This window comes from Aquarana catesbeiana, linkage group LG07 (assembly GCF_042186555.1).
Source record: "Aquarana catesbeiana isolate 2022-GZ linkage group LG07, ASM4218655v1, whole genome shotgun sequence".
NCBI lineage: Eukaryota > Metazoa > Chordata > Amphibia > Anura > Ranidae > Aquarana > Aquarana catesbeiana.
The window spans coordinates 235,266,010-235,282,562 of record NC_133330.1 but is presented as its reverse complement, the minus strand read 5'-3'; the positions used below and the strand labels follow the sequence as shown (position 1 = coordinate 235,282,562).

The window sequence follows — 16,553 nt, the reverse complement described above, 5'->3', positions numbered from 1 at the left end:
AACCTGGTGCATGAAAGGCCAGGCTTGTGGAACTCAACATGTCGGGACCACAGTGACAAAGTGGCAAAATTGTTGGAATCCATCACACTACACAGATATCGCACACAAGAACAAGAACAAGTCACTCACCGAAAACTGCAATGCAGCATGGGAGGACCAATGCTTTCTGGGTAATGTCATCAAAGCCACAGAAACTGCTGTAAACGGATCAAAACAGATGTTAACGGAACACGGATGAAAACGGGGATTAACGGAATTTACGACGGATGAAGAAACGGATAAGAACCGATATGTTTTTAACGTGGCTTAACCGAGGGTGTCCATGTAAATGAGGCCTAAGGCTGTATTCACACAACGGAGACCTGCAAGGAGCAGTTGCGGTAGGGGGCAGTGTGGTGCACAATTCAGTGCATCACACTGCAACCTTTGTTTGTGCAAACTTTATGTGAAGTGTACAAAATGAACACTTCATTCATGGCAATGTACAGCAGTGCGATGTGCTGCGCTGTTGCACATTACCATGTGATTCAGCAAAGTGCACTGCAATAATGTGCAGCATGTCTGCATTTTAGCACAGCCCTAGGCTGCGTTGCAGTGTAAATGGGACACACAGGAAACAATGGTTTCCTGTGTGTCCGTGTGGTGGAAGACATTTTACAATGCAGTAAAACGTCCCTCACTGCACATAGTGTGAATTGGCCCTAAATACAAAGCCAGGATACATTTATGTAAACTGCTTCATCTGTTTAGCTAATGTGCGATCCAGATACCCCTGCCCAACAACATGGCTAGGCAAGACAGCTGAGCAATACATCATTTAAAAGTGGGAGTAAACTCCCATACATGACTTTTACCTATAGGTAAGCCTATAATAAGGCTTACCTATAGGCAAAGTGGATTTGATGTAAATCAAGACAATTTAACCACTTCAATACAGGGCACTTATACACCTTCCTGCCCAGACCAATTTTCAGCTTTGAGTGCTGTCGCAGTTTGAATGACAATTGCGCGGTCATGCTACACTGTACCCAAACTAAATTTTTATCATTTTATTCCCACAAATAGAGCTTTCTTTTGGTGGTATTTGATCACCTCTGCTGTTTTTATTTTTTGCTAAACAAATAAAAAAAGACCGAAAATTTTGAAAAAAAAAAAAATAAGTTTTGGTTTTGTTTCTGTTAAAAAAATTTTGTAAATAAGCAAGTTTTCTCTTTCACTGATGGGCACTGACAGGCACGGATAAAGCGGCACGGATGGGTGGCACCAATGAGCGGGCACTGACGATGGGCACTGATGCGTGACACTTATGGGCATTGATATGTAGCACTGATGGGCATTGATAGGCTGCAAAGATGGGTTCTTATGGGTGGCACTGATACGCGGCACTGATGGGCATCCCTGGTGGCACTGGCAATGGTAGGCATTGTGAGTGGGCACTGATTGGCAGCTGCCTGGGCATTGATTGGCAGCTGCCTGGGCACAGATTAGTATTTCCCTGGGGGTCTAGGGGGCATACCTGTTGGTCCAGTGTGAATGGCTTCCCTGGTGGCCCTGGGCGGCTTCCCTGGTGGTCCTGGGTGGGATACGAGGGGGGGGGGCTGTGCTGATAAACAATCAGCACAGACCCCCGTCAGGAGAGCAGCCGATCGGCTCTCCTCTACTCGCATCTGTCAGATGTGAGTGAGGAAAAGCCGATCACCGGCTCTTCCTATTTACATTGTGATCAGCCGTGATTGGACACGGCTGATCACGTGGTAAAGCGTCTCCGTCAGAGACTCTTTACCTAGATCGGTGTTGCGGGGTGTCAGACTGACACCCCGCAACAACGATCGCCGTGATGTGCGCCCCCGGGGGCGCGCAGCAGCTCAATATCCTGCGGATGTCATATGACGCCCAGTCAGGATATTGAAACCACTTTGCCGCCGTCATTCTGCTATATGGCGGGCGGCAAGTGGTTAAGTCACGATTTAAATCACTAGTAAAAAGGCTCGATTCAAACCAACTCCATTTAAATCATAATTTAAAAGAGCAACTGTCATCTCTGTCCCACAGTGGTTCCTCCACTGACCCGCTGTTGACTCACTGACACTCCCATTCAACAAGGTGAGGAACATGGCGGCAGCAGGTGAGTGGATGCCCGCTAACAGGCGCTGCCATGATGGATCTGAAACTGTACATAGATTTTCAAAACAATGGGATAAAGGAATATTCCTGAACTTTGTTTTATCTCATGGTTACTGTAAAATTGTATCAATGCAGTGCATGTTATCTCAGCTTGCAGAGCTTGGATCCATTGAATGAGTTTACCAAAAATGTATATATTGCAGAATATAAAGCCTCATGCTATATAACTAAGCTCCATTTCATGCTGAATAAAGTAAAATATTAATAAATCTTAAAAAGAAAACTATCTTTATATAGATGTTTACGCCAGAAGCATTTTATTAAAATGCATTATTTTTTTTTTTTTTTAACATCATAGATTTTTCCCATTCTGCCTATAGGTACTGAAAACGTGCATTGTTTAGGAGATATTTACTGTACATGCAGCCGGTGACATCACTGGCACATGCGCACTGAAGGAACGGCCATTTTATCTGCTTTTGACTTTTGATTTTGCAATGAATGGACTTTACCAAACAAAAACCACATACACAATTAGAAATTCGTACACTCAAAAAAATGTTTCCATTTTACTCTTTTGTCACTGGTCAAAAAGCAAACATTGAGTTGACCCCACTAATGATTAGAAAAAGACAAATACCCCTACAATGAAAAAGGTTAATAAATTCTACTAGTTAACACCCAGCTTCAGACCGATAGGCTCAGAGGTAAATATCAAGAATATTCCAACTACTTTAGGAAAGCTCTATTCATTAACCACGCACTGCCCGTATAACTTACATATAAGTCAGCAAGGTGGCGCTACTGTGCCAGATGACATACCTAGTACGTGATCCGACACTTCCGGGTCTGGGGTGCGCACACGGGAGCTGATCTGTAGGTACAGAGAACTCTTTGTTCGCCAGCACCTGCTGATCATTCAGCACAGAGGCAGATGGCCGTTCTGAAAGAACGGAAGGCATGGATCCTGTGTCTCTGCAAAAGTAGAGATAAGGATCCATCTCTTCCCCTAATAAAAGAACCTCCCACTGTACACTAAAACACTGGCTAGGCACAGTTAACCCTTTGATCGCCCCTGATGTTAACCCTTTCCCAACCAGTGTCAGTGCCTATTTTTAGCACTGATCACTGTATTCGTGTCACTGGTCCACAAAATTTGTCAGTTAATGTCCGACTGTGTGCCACAGTATTGTAGCCCCACTATAAGTTGCTGATTGCCACCATTACTAGTAAAAGAATAAAAATATCCCATAGTTTGTAGATTCTATAACTTATTTATTTATTTCAGGTACTTCTATAGCGCCGGCAATTTACGCAGCACTTTACATATACATTGTACAGTCACATCAGTCCCTACCCTCAAGGAGCTTACTACCTAAGGTCCCTAACACACATTCATACATATACTAGGGCCAATTTAGACAGGAGCCAATTAACTTGCCAGCATGTCTTTAGAGTGTGTGAGGAAACCGGAGTACCCGGAGGAAACCCACGCAGGCACAGGGAGAACATTCAAACTCCAGGCAGGTAGTGTCGTGGTTGGGATTCGAACCAGTGACCCTTTTTGCTGCTAGGTGAAAGTGCTATCCACTACACTACTGAACTTATGTGCAAACCAATCAATATAAGCTTACTGGGATTTTGATCTACCAAAATATGTAGCAGAAAACATATTGTATTAAATTGATGAAAAAAATTTATTTTATACATTTTTTTATTGGATGATTTTTTTTTTTACCAGAAAGTAAAAAATATTTTTTTATTTTTCAAAATTGTTAGTCTTTTTTTGTTTATAGTGCAGAAAATAAAACCCCCCAGAGGTGATCGAATACCACCAGAAGACAGTTCTATTTCTGAAGAAGAAAAAAAAAAAAAAAAAAAAAAAAAAGGACATAATTCTTATTTGGGTACAGCGCTGCATGACCGCACAATTGTCAGTTAAGTAACTCAGTGCAGTATTGCAAAAAAATAACCTGGTTAGGAAGGGGGGTAAATCTTCTGGAGGTCAAGTGATTAAGAAGAAAAAAAAAAAAAACAAAAAAACAAAAAAAAAACAAAACACACATGATTAAATAAATGTTCTTCGGGTTACATGCAGAAAAATCAATATCTGGAACTGACATTTTCTGTCTAGAATGACAGGTTACAATAACAGACCAGCACACAATAAGGAAAAGAATCTCCTATAAGCATGATATTATATTAGTCATGGTCTCATGTACGTTTTACACATCGATTTTGTTTTCACTAGACCTTTATAATACGAATGTGTGTGAAAACTGAAGAATCATCATAAGTTTAGAAAGCACCGTCAATTGCCCTAAAAAACTATACCTAGTAAACCAAAATCTAGATCCATTACAAGAGGTAAATCCAGAATACTAGGAGGACCTGCAGCACAACAGATGTGTCAGTAGCCATACTCCTAATAAAGATTACATATGATCCTCAAACACCCACAGGGGACAGCTCCATCAACTCCATCAACTCCCAGAGACCATTCACACCGTCTGGCTTCTTCACTTCAGACGTTTATCACTCCACTTCAATCAATTGTCTCCTATTTCTATGTATAGAACTAACCAGACAAGCAGTGATCTCAGATAATATGTATGTATACAGTATGAGCGGACATACATGGGTCAAAATTTGACTGAATCAGCAGAGACCGGCTGAATTTCAGCCATGTATGGGTAGGCTGGTTGTAATGAAGTCAATCTATCCATCAACTTCTGTACAACCAGCCTGTTGGGTTTTTCATGAACGATCAGTGTCGACATTACCGTATGGCCAGCCTAAATGAGTCCATGCAATCCCAGAGATAAGATCACCATTGACAGACAGACATCTCCCCAAAACAAGCAGAGAGCTGCCCACCCAAACACCAAATGCTAAAAGGTATCCCCAAATGTAACCTGCTAGAGCTGCAGGATTAATCGTTATCGCAATTTTTTTCCCCATTGCGATCTTGAAAAAAAGTATTTCCCAATTGTTTCTATGCAGAGAATTCTCTCTGTTCTGCTAAAGCTGACAGCTGTCAAAAGAAAAGAAAAAAAAAAAAAAAATCCGGGCAGTCTGCCAAGAATCACAACATTATTTAGCAATGGAACTTAAGTATAAACATTGTAACAATTTGTCCTTAAGGGCCGGTTCCCGCATTGCAGGTTTCCCGGTGGCAGTTCACACTGCCCTATGCGAACTGCTGGGAGTGTCAGTTAAAAGTTAAAGTGGTGTTCCAGCCGAAATTATACTTTTTAAATAAAAGTACCCCAATAATACACAAGCTTAATGTATTCTAGTAAAGTTAGTCAGTAAACTAAGGTCTGTTTTGTTAGTTTATAGCTGTAGTTTGTTATTTTATAAACTTACAGGCCGTGGCCATCTTAAGTGTGGGCATCTGAAGCCAGACTGTATTTCATCCTGGAACTCATCCTTGCAGAACTCGCACATGCTCAGTGCAGCACAAGCAGTGTAATAGGTTTCAGGTCAGGTTTCCATAGCAACGGCAGTGTCAGAGGAAGTTACTGCCCCTTCCCAGAAGGCATTGCAAACAGGAAATGATGCGATGGGCCGCGGCCAGGGAGGAGGAAGTGAAAAATGAATACAGCAGATATACAGTAGGTGCTGAGAAAAAAACATTTAAAAATATCCAATTTGTTTACAGTGCACAGTTTAATGAGGGATGCTGAAGAGTTGTAAAAGTGGGTGGAACTCCACTTTAATGACACCACCAAATCAGTTCGCATATGGCAGTGTGATCTGCAAACTCAGACAGGAACTGGATTGCCCGTCACCCATGTGATCCGATTCTGCAGCGGACAAAAAGAAAAAAAAAAAAAAAAAAAAAAAAAAGGGTTCTGTGCGAGTTTGATGCAAATTCAGGCATACGATTTATATGGCTGAAATCGCATCGCACAGAGATCGCATGTGATTTGCACTGCAGTGCGAATCACATCCGAACTCTGACATCGCAGCAGTGCGAACCGGCCCTTAGATCAAAGGAATGCTCTTTGGTATGAAAAATGAGGGAAGTTTAACCACTTAAACACTAAACATTTTTCTGACATTTGTTGGTTTCAAGTTAAAATCATTTCTTTGCTAGAAAATTACTTAGAACCCATATATATATATATATATATATATATATATATATATATATATATATATATATATATATATATATATATATATATATATATATATATATATATATATATATATATATATATATATATAGAGAGAGAGAGAGAGAGAGAGAGAGAGAGAATAAAATGGTGGCTGTTGCAATATTCTATGTCACACTGTATATGCGCAGCAGTACAGAGTTACACTTTAATGAATTAAAAAAAAAAAAAAAAACACACACACACCAGTAAAGTTAGCCCAATTTTTTTTTTTTGTATAATGTGAACGATTTTACGCCGCGAGAATCATGATCTTTTTATTCTAAGCAAAAGAATAGTGATTCTCATTTTGGCCAGAATCATGCAACTCTACAACCTGCCATCAACTACTGGGGAAATTGGTGATTGAACACAGTGGAAAACATTACCCATTAAGCCCCTTTCACACGGGCCCCTCTGTGGAATAGAATCCACTTTCTCAGCGGGGAATCTCTCCGTTGATCCCTGCTGAGCAGGCGGGTGACAGGTCCGTCTCCTTTTACTGTGCAGAGCGGAGACAGACACAGTCTAACCCGCCTCTATGGGGAAATCGGGTGAAAACGGACTGCCTGAAAAGTACAATTAAAATGGCCAAAAATTTAAAGAATAATTAGGAAAAAAAATTCCATTTGGAAAGTTCACAAGTGAAATAAAATTACCTCTAATGAAGAGTATGCCAGGATCGCAGCACTGCTGGTTACTGCAGAAATTATAGTTTAATTCATCCCGGATATTACACAGTTTCCAGTCCTCTGGCACTGGGACTAATAGTGTTAACTATAGTACAGTGCGAGGATTGGCTCGTTAACTCTTGCCTTCTCTTTGTCCATTCATAAAAATCCTTGTATTCTTTTCACAAAGTGTCTTGTGAATGCAGAAGGGTGAGGTAAATGACAGGATCTCCCCCTTGCTCATTTGCTGAATGCCTTGAATTCTCTGAAATACAAGGTTTTTTGGGAATGGAAGAGGGGAAAGGAAATGGAGTAAATTGCATGATCCCCACATTGTTCTATAGATGTAACCAATTTGCGGCACCAGAAGCAGAAGGCTCTATGTAATGCCCAGAATGAGTAAAACTGTCATTTGTACAGTAACCTACAACACTGCAGGCCTAGCTACTCTTCATTAAAAAGATAAATTATTTTACTTCTGGACTTTCCAAAAAAGACATTTTTCTTGGAGTTGAGAAGTTGGGTATTTTTCTGTTTTTAACAATCATATTTACCTAGGTGGATGCATCATCACTGATGCTGTATCTGTCCCCTGTGGCTTTAACACTGAGAACCGAGTGATTAAACACCACCAATTGCTCAGTTCTCAGTGCTCTGTGAGCAGAGAGCTGATGGCTGTCTGCTCTGCAGCCCCCCGCTCAGTGGAGTGGGTGGGATTAGCAGGCTCAGGCTCTCTGGGACGCTGAGCTGGGTGCCATCAGGAAAGTCCGTCGTGATGTATTAGTATACAGTACATATTAAAAAAAAAAAAAAAACCCACACACCACACTCATTTTCTTCCACTTTAAAGCCAAAGTTTAGTTTAAATTTTTTTCCCTTTTTAATCAGCACAACTAATGGTATTGGCATTCAGAGTGACGTGTCCCTTGGATGCTCTCTTAGGCCACACTGCTGTGCTGCTGTTTGGCTGCAGCAGAGGTTTACCCGTGCTTTTTTTGCAATTAACCCACGATTTCACATAGACTCTCTAGAAGAATGCATGTTTTTGATGCATTTTCTGAAAGCACACCAAAGATGCAGCATGCAGGACTGCATCAAAAACACATGATCTAACAGAAAGTCTATAAGAAACTGCTGATTATCCATGAATACACCTGCACTGTGACCAAACTGCAAACCAGTACAATGAAACCAGCCTTAGCTGACATCTGAATGTTCTACCACCAGAGCCATAATCCTTCTGTGCTTCTGTTCTGCGGGGATTTATAAGATTGGCTAAACTGTCACAGGCACTCGTCGTCTATGGCTCCCCTCCTCCATTCATAGAAGCTGTACTATAGCTTTCATCAATCAATCATTCTCTATGATCAGAGGATGGGAGGATGTATGAAAGGTCTGCCACTTCCATTCATTGATTGTTTTTCTTTGACGGTATGAGCGGTATAGGGGGCGGAAAGGGCAGACATAGTTGGCATTCTTGACAAGTGCCTGTGACAGGTCCAGCCGAATGTATTAACTCGACCAGCACCGGAAAATTATGGCTGCAGGGGAATGGGAGGGGGGGACTTAAGATGTCAAGTAGACCAGCCCCTTCTACAGGTTTTTGCTGTTCTTTAATGAAAGGGCTGTACACATGGGACGCATATTCGTTTAACAGAAACCGGCTTGACATTTGCTCCATGAGTACGGCAGCCGGTCTGACAGAAGTCGGCTGAACATCCGGCGAAGGGGCATGACCAAAAAAAGGTCTGCCAATGGCTGAGAGCACTGACTGGGGTGTCCCAGAGGTAGTGGGTGGTGGTGGGGGATGGTGTTTTTTTTTTTGGGTGGGGGCGCAGTCCCCCTGTCACACTACAATAGCGCAGCAGGGAGATTACTGTACTAACATCGGATAGTTTGTACAGGATCTCCTCCCGAGATCCCCAGCTGGGTTGAATGAAAAAAAAAAAAAAATAGTGTGTACTAGGCTTGTGTTAAAGCTTTATGAACTGAATTTAATATATTGATTTCTATGCATTAATTTTGTTTGTTATTTTATTTCGCTGACCACCTTATAATTCACACTGTTACACCTCCAAGAATATCAGCTAAACGTGTCTAATAGAAGGAAGATAATCCCATTGTTGTGATGTGAATTTCATACATAATACTATCAGAAATTCTGCAGACAGAGGATTATCATGCCATTGTAGTCTCATACATAGTCGATCACTGGGGTTTCCACCTGACAAAAAACACAAATCAGCAAGAGGGTGGGAAATTTCCAAAGATGGGGAGAAATGAACACATTACAGTGGCTGTGAAGCCTCCTTCATATAGACAGCCTGTTGCTTCACATGTTTACTAACCCTGCTAAATGGAGAGGAGTTAGCTGTATATATTGCAGCAAGAGTTGAAAGGAAATTACGCAGCAGATACAGTATGAAATCTCTATATAGTGGAGAACAGAAACCGAGATAAAAATAAGTAAATGACTCAATAATCCTTACTTATTAACAGACACCATCAATAGAACTATATATATATATATATATATATATATATATATATATATATATATATATATATATATATATATATATATATATATATATATATATATATATATATATATATATATATATATATATATATATATATATACACACATACATATATACACACACACATACATACATACATACATACATACACACACACACACACATATACACACATTTAAGAAAAAAAAAAAAAAGTAACAATAAAAGTAACAACAGCCGTCAATAAATGAACAATAAAACTAAAAAAATGATTACAAACAGCATATTCAAACAACTCAAATCGAACAAGTCACCGTAAATATATCCCTTTGGATTTAAAGGGAACTGTAGAGTTTTTCTTCCTTGGGCATACATGTATAACAGATCAAATTGTAAACGCATCATTAAAGTGGAAGTAAAGTTCCACACATTACTTTTACCTATAGGTAAGCCTATAATAAGGCTTACCTATAGGTAGTGGCAATATCTCCTAAAAGGGCACCGTTTAGAAGATATTTACATTAAATGCAGCCAGTGACATCACTAGCGCATGCACTCTGAAGGGACAGCCACCCAGGCCGCTCCTTCCGAGCCCTGTGCCGTAAATGGCGGCTCCCATGCGCATGCATGGGAGTGACATCATTGCGGCTCCAGCCAGTCACAGAGCCAGAGTCTGCAAACTCGGAAGCAAGATGGGTGAAGATGGGAACCCACTGCAGCTCTGAGATCTCAGCGCAGGAGGGCTTTGTTTTAAGGTAATGTGCTGGTATGCGATGCATACTAGTACATTATGCCTTTACCTTACAGGGTGCAAATAAAAAAAGTCCAGCGGTTTACAAACACTTTAAAGTGATAGTAAACCCTCGATTTTCTAAGCACTTTTAGCATCTGATATAATAACGTACTGAGTATGCATCTTTTTATCTTTTAATCCTTGCCTTAGTTGCAGTTTAAGCTGGTGCCATGACCATTGCCCTATGTTTCCTGTGGGCTCATTTCTGCTGCAGCATCCTATGGAGCCACCCTTGGATATAGGGGCTAGAGTTGTGTCTCCTTACACTGCCTTAAAGAAACACACAGTCCCATAACCTAGGATGGCAAGGCACTTCCCTGCTCCTCCCGCCTATCTCCAAGGGAACAGACTGCACTGTCCACTGGTAACTATTCCCTGTTAAATACCAGAACTTCAGGGAAGCAGCACTGAAAGAGCAGGAGCCAGCAGCATTGGAAGTTGTACAGTTTACTGGGCAATGTTTCCTTTTATTTTGCTCAATATGTTGGGCAAAAAAAAATGCTGAATTTACTACTTTATACCAGCTATACACTAGAATTTTACTTGAAAATGTTTGTTTCCAGGACACTTGCTCATTTTTCTAATGGTTAGTGAGGTCAAATAGACATTCCAAGACAGAACATTTCAAGCAGCCACCAGTTTTCATGTTCACATGGTCTAGACTTAATTGACATGTAAGTACTTAGTGGGAGGAGTTCATTTCTCCCCTCCTTTACATATATAGTCTCCCTTGTGTTTGGATGTAACTTTGGACCATATTGGTTATTTATGCTTTTTCACAGACATTGTGCACTCACGAAAAGAAAAACAACACTCACGGAAACCATGAAATGTGCGCTGGGCCAATTTTGATGCACCATTTTCTTTTTAGATGGTTTTATTTCATCCACTCCCAAGCTACCCCACCATGCTGCTTTTCAAGAGATTCTTTACTATGGACAATTGTCCGATACCTCAATATGTCATCTCCAAGTTGCTATGATTGTTTTTATGACTATCTGGTCAATAATATGCGATTGTTATTGCCATGTCATGTTTTTTAATGAATAAAACATGTCTTGTTACATTGACTCATCTTTTAGCCCTGCTAGATCTGCCTCATTTAAAGTCCCAAACCCCCTTTTTCTTGTATATAGATAGGGATGGAGCTGTGTGATCCCAATAAACGTCTTTTAAAGTCCCAAAACCCCCCTCTTTTTGTTGACAGAAATTATTTACTCAAATGAACACATTTTTAAATCACAGCAACCCACGTCGTGTGAAGCACATCACCCAAAAGTAGCTCCTGAACGTTTTTTTGGCGACGAGCTTCACATGAAGCGGGTTGCCGCGATTTATCGTGCAACAAACACGGAAAAACCACACCGCATTTTAGATGCCACTGAAATGAATCGCAACTCTAATGTGTATTCTGCGCTGTCATTCACACCTTAGCGCTTTGAAATTCAGGGCAGAAATGCGGCAAATCTGCCCACGATTCAAAATGCAGAGGGGTGAATGCAGCCTAACATATAGCAAAGAAACAGGTAAACTAAACTAGATTGATTCAAAAATGCTAGCATGTACCTCGTCAATTTAGGTTTCAGGTGAGTTTTAATGGTAGGTCCACTTTAACATGTAATATTACAGTACGCTCATTCAGAAATTCTGTGGATTCTATTAATGGCAACACTAAAAACCCTCAAGCGTTGTCGCTATACCTTCTAAAGAGCTGTCAATCTGATCTCACGAGTACAAAAGATACAAATAGTTGAGAGAAAGTCAGTCAAAAGGTATGTAGGCTCTCCGTCACCAGCAATGACTCCAATAACCGCACAATATATATAGAGTCCACCAATCAGCACAGGGCTGATCACTGCCAAATACTGTACCCATATTTATCTCCAGTAGGACTACATATCAATAGCTACCAAGTACCGCTACAACACCTGAATAGTCTACCCTTTCCCCCATACCGTTGAACTTACTACAGCTGTTTTTGTTTTTTTTTTTTTACCAAACAAAGCAAATCTGCAGACAAAAATACCAAAATAAAAGTGAACAACTCATTAAAAACCAAAACCGGCTTTTGCTGCAAGCTTTACCTTAAAGCCAGAGATTCCCCCTGCAATGTTTTTTGTGCCACTCGCCATCTTCCATCACTCTTCTGTATCGCTATGCATGGAATAGACTTCCAGCAGAGGTAGTGAGTCAGTCAACAGTAAGTGAATTCTATCATGCCTGGGACAAACATAAATCTATACTCAGACAAAAAAGTAAAAAGGGGCAGACTCAGTGGACCAAGTCACTCTTCTTCTGTGTTTCTATAAGGGCCAGCGTGATTCAAACCAAACCACTTTCTCTAAGCCCAGCTCATCCTGGACAGTGACAGGAGAAGCAGTCCAATGATGAGCTCATCTCTCCATCACTCTTCTTTCTCCTCCTATCAGCATGCTTATTTCATCAGCACAAGAGCTCATTGGTTCCTCGTGCTGCTTCTTCCACTCACACTACAGCTCTGCAAGTGCTCAGATGCCCCCTTAGACATCTCATCAGACGTAGCTCAGATGCCCCCTTACACATCTCATCAGACGTAGCTCAGATGCCCCCTTACACATCTCATCAGACGTAGCTCAGATGCCCCCTTACACATCTCATCAGACGTAGCTCAGATGCCCCCTTACACATCTCATCAGACGTAGCTCAGATGCCCCCTTAGACATCTCATCAGACGTAGCTCAGATGCCCCCTTAGACATCTCATCAGACGTAGCTCAGATGCCCCCTTAGACATCTCATCAGACGTAGCTCAGATGCCCCCTTAGACATCTCATCAGACGTAGCTCAGATGCCCCCTTAGACATCTCATCAGACGTAGCTCAGATGCCCCCTTAGACATCTCATCAGACGTAGCTCAGATGCCCCCTTAGACATCTCATCAGACGTAGCTCAGATGCCCCCTTATATCCCATCAGACATAGCTCAGATAACCCCTTCAGACATAGCTCAGATGACCCCTTATATCCCATCAGACCTAACTCCTTACCTACAATAACCCCCATCTAGCCAATGCCACCAATTGAAACAATGCTTTGGACAATCACACGGCATGGTTGTTAACACCAATGGGATAAATACTTGCATGTGTCAAAAAGCTCATTGTTGCAAGCAAAAAGGTTTCCTTTTGCACAAGCAATTTCTCCATTTAACAAGCCACATTGAGAAGTCAGCCAAGAATTTACATCATATGGGTTACAGAGAATATTCAGTCTCAGACAACCCGCAGATCACCTACAGCCTCATATCTACCATCAGTCTAAACATTAGATCCCTGATCAGTGATTGGCTATTGTGAATTCCAGCAGATTGTTGGTGTCAGAGGTGTTTTTTGTTTATTGTTTCTGATCATGCGCAGTCTTTTATATCTTAATTTTTCTTGTATGAAAACAGTATATATTAAAACGAAAATAGTTAGTTCTGTTCACGTACGAGAAAATTTTTGGAATTTGTCCCTTCGGAAATTTGTTTGGAAAATCTGAATCAGATGTTAAAAGTTGTGTACTTACTATACTAAAATTGTGCGATCATTCCGCGAACAGAACTTTTCTTTTGATTTTCTTATATAGTGTGTACGCTACTTTAGAGACATATAGAATATAAATGGGTTAGAACCCTTGTCATGTTTTTATGTCTGTCTGGATCTCTGCTAGGGAGATTTACCCTCACCTTCAAACTTGGTGGCCAATGTCAACAATACAGAGGGATAGTAAATTCAAAAAAGGGAAAAATCTTTTGATGTGGTCACTTGTTCTGGTGACAATTTTCTAAGAGTGGATATTTTGTCACCTTTTAGAGATCTATACCTACTTACTGTTGTGTCTATGAGATAGAAAAATGAAGGAAAGCTTCCCCAAAATGGATAGGATAGAAATATATATATATATCCCCCCCCCCCCCCCCCCGACGTACAGTCTATACCATTCCTTATTTTAACCAAATATTCAGTTTGGGTTTACATACATTTTTAAAAGGCTAATTCCTGTATAACCTGTACCCCATTGCCCTTTATTTCACATCAGCCGTCACTGACAAATCCATTATACATTCCATTTATACAACCAGATCTTAGGTAGCGACACTGCTCACACGGCAAGCTTCTAAACTGTGCCAGATTCAAATATCTACACAATAACCACATCCATAGAAAAATACATTCATATCTGGCTAAATAAACCTTTGCAGATTAATGGGTCAATCCCTTGAACCTCACGCCTTGTCCCCACCTTGTAACTTGGTTAAACAGATACAATAACGTGCCAAAAATGTGAAAGTCGGACATGGCAACCTGCACTCTCCAATTATTAAGGTTCTACAAGTCTCAAGAAGTATCATACTGGCACTTTTTCAACAGATGGAGACACAATCACGTCAGTGCATGTTCCATTTCTCCAGGTCATGGTATAACTAGTAGCAGTTGGCCACATTCCACCGGACCTGTCCTGTAATTTTGAAGATGTTTTGTAACATCTCCAGCCCACCTGTTCTTCAGTTCTCAGTGTCAGAGGGATTTTCCTGAAGAAGTGACTTGGGAAGATCTTACGCATTATGGGACAAGTCCAGTTGAATGTGACCGACTACTACTAGAGGACCATTCCTTGGTCTTGGGGTACATACAGACTCTGTACAAACTACTACCAGGAGGACCATTCCTTGGTCTTGGGGTACATACAGACTCTGTACAAACTACTACCAGGAGGACCATTCCTTGGTCTTGGGGTACATACAGACTCTGTACAAACTACTACCAGGAGGACCATTCCTTGGTCTTGGGGTACATACAGGCTCTGTACAAACTACTACTAGAGGATAATGCCTTGCTCTTGGGGCTCATACAGACTTTGTTTCAGTCAATCTTTTAGCCAACCTTCCATTGACTGCTCATGTTTGAACGTCACCTGGTGTGGTAAAGCCGGTTGTCATAGACAACCCGACGGAAGCTGTAATGAGGGGATGTGTATGACCTCCCTGAAGGACCATAGCCATTGCTTGTTATCTAAGATTTTACACCTTTGCCTTGTGACAGGTGCCAATTCTTCTCTTTCCTATAGGACAGGGGTTCTTAAGCTTCAGAATTCAAGGGACAAAAAAGGTCCAGTGACCATCCTGGGAGCCATCATGGCAAACTTGGCCACAGAGCGACCCATCACAAACCAAGCTTAGGAGACATTGCTATAGAGAAGAGATGAAAGACTCTTGGCCAAGTGACTGGAGAGATCCCAGGAGCTCCATGGAAGGTCCTCCAGATGTCAGGGAGCCACCTCCACCATCTATGGTAGGACCATCAGTGTACCACTGTCACTAATCACAGCCCAATGGAGGTAGGTTGGGTGGTCACACATCTGGCACATACCCCCCTCATGTCATCACCCAGGAGACTCTACAGGGCCACAAAGTCAGCATGCAGAGTCCGCAATCCCGGCATTACCTAAAGAGCAGAGCTGCAGCATCCCTCCGAGGCCCCCGGTCCCGCCGCGCCGCTCTCAGCCCCCCGGAGCTCCGGTAACGGTTCCAATAGAAGAGAATACAGCAACCAGCCGATACTCAGAACCTCCTCTGCCTGACTGGCGCCGCTACTCCTCTCCGCTCCACACTGCCGCCCCACACACGCCCACTTTCGCCACATGCCCGCCCCATCATCGCCTACTGTGAGGACAGGCCCCGCCAGCCACGCCTACTTCCAGGCAGGGTTAGTGTTACCAGTCACGCTCTCACAGGTCGGTGCCCGCCCCTATAAAGTGCTCCAAACTTCAGTCTCCGCCTACATTCCGCAAGTGCCTTACAAACCAGCGAGCCACGCCTACTTTCCGTGTGACCACGCCTGCTTAGGCAAGCTGTGTTGGTATGGCTGGGAGCAGGTGGTGGGAGGTCTGCACCGACCTGCAGTACGGAGAGGAGAGCCCCGACCTGCAGTACGGAGAGGAGAGCCCCGACCTGCACTACGGAGTATGGTTGCCATCTCATCCCTTTAAACCCAAACACATATGAATTACACAGGTTCTGTGGTTGATTAAGGTGGTAATTAAACTCACTTGGTGTCTTATCTGCATTAAATTAGCCTCAGAATCTGTGTAATTCATATGTGTTTGGGTTTAAAGGGATGAGGTGACAACTCTACTACTGAGAGGAGAGCACCGACCTACACTACAGGGAGGAGAGGAGAGCACCGACCTACACTACAGGGAGGAGAGGAGAGCACCGACCTACACTACAGGGAGGAGAGGAGAGCACCGACCTACACTACA

At 42.0% G+C, this 16,553-nt stretch overlaps 1 protein-coding gene across 1 annotated transcript in view; it reads right to left on the bottom strand.

Moving 5' to 3' along the window:
• Window positions 1–15,909, bottom strand: part of ARHGAP29 (Rho GTPase activating protein 29) — a 226,620-nt gene extending 210,711 nt beyond the window's left edge. Inside the window, exon 1 of the mRNA XM_073593109.1 lies at window positions 15,737–15,909. The gene's annotated coding sequence lies outside the window, so the exon portion shown is untranslated. The remainder of the gene's footprint in view (window positions 1–15,736) is intronic.
• Window positions 15,910–16,553: the final 644 nt, after the last annotated feature.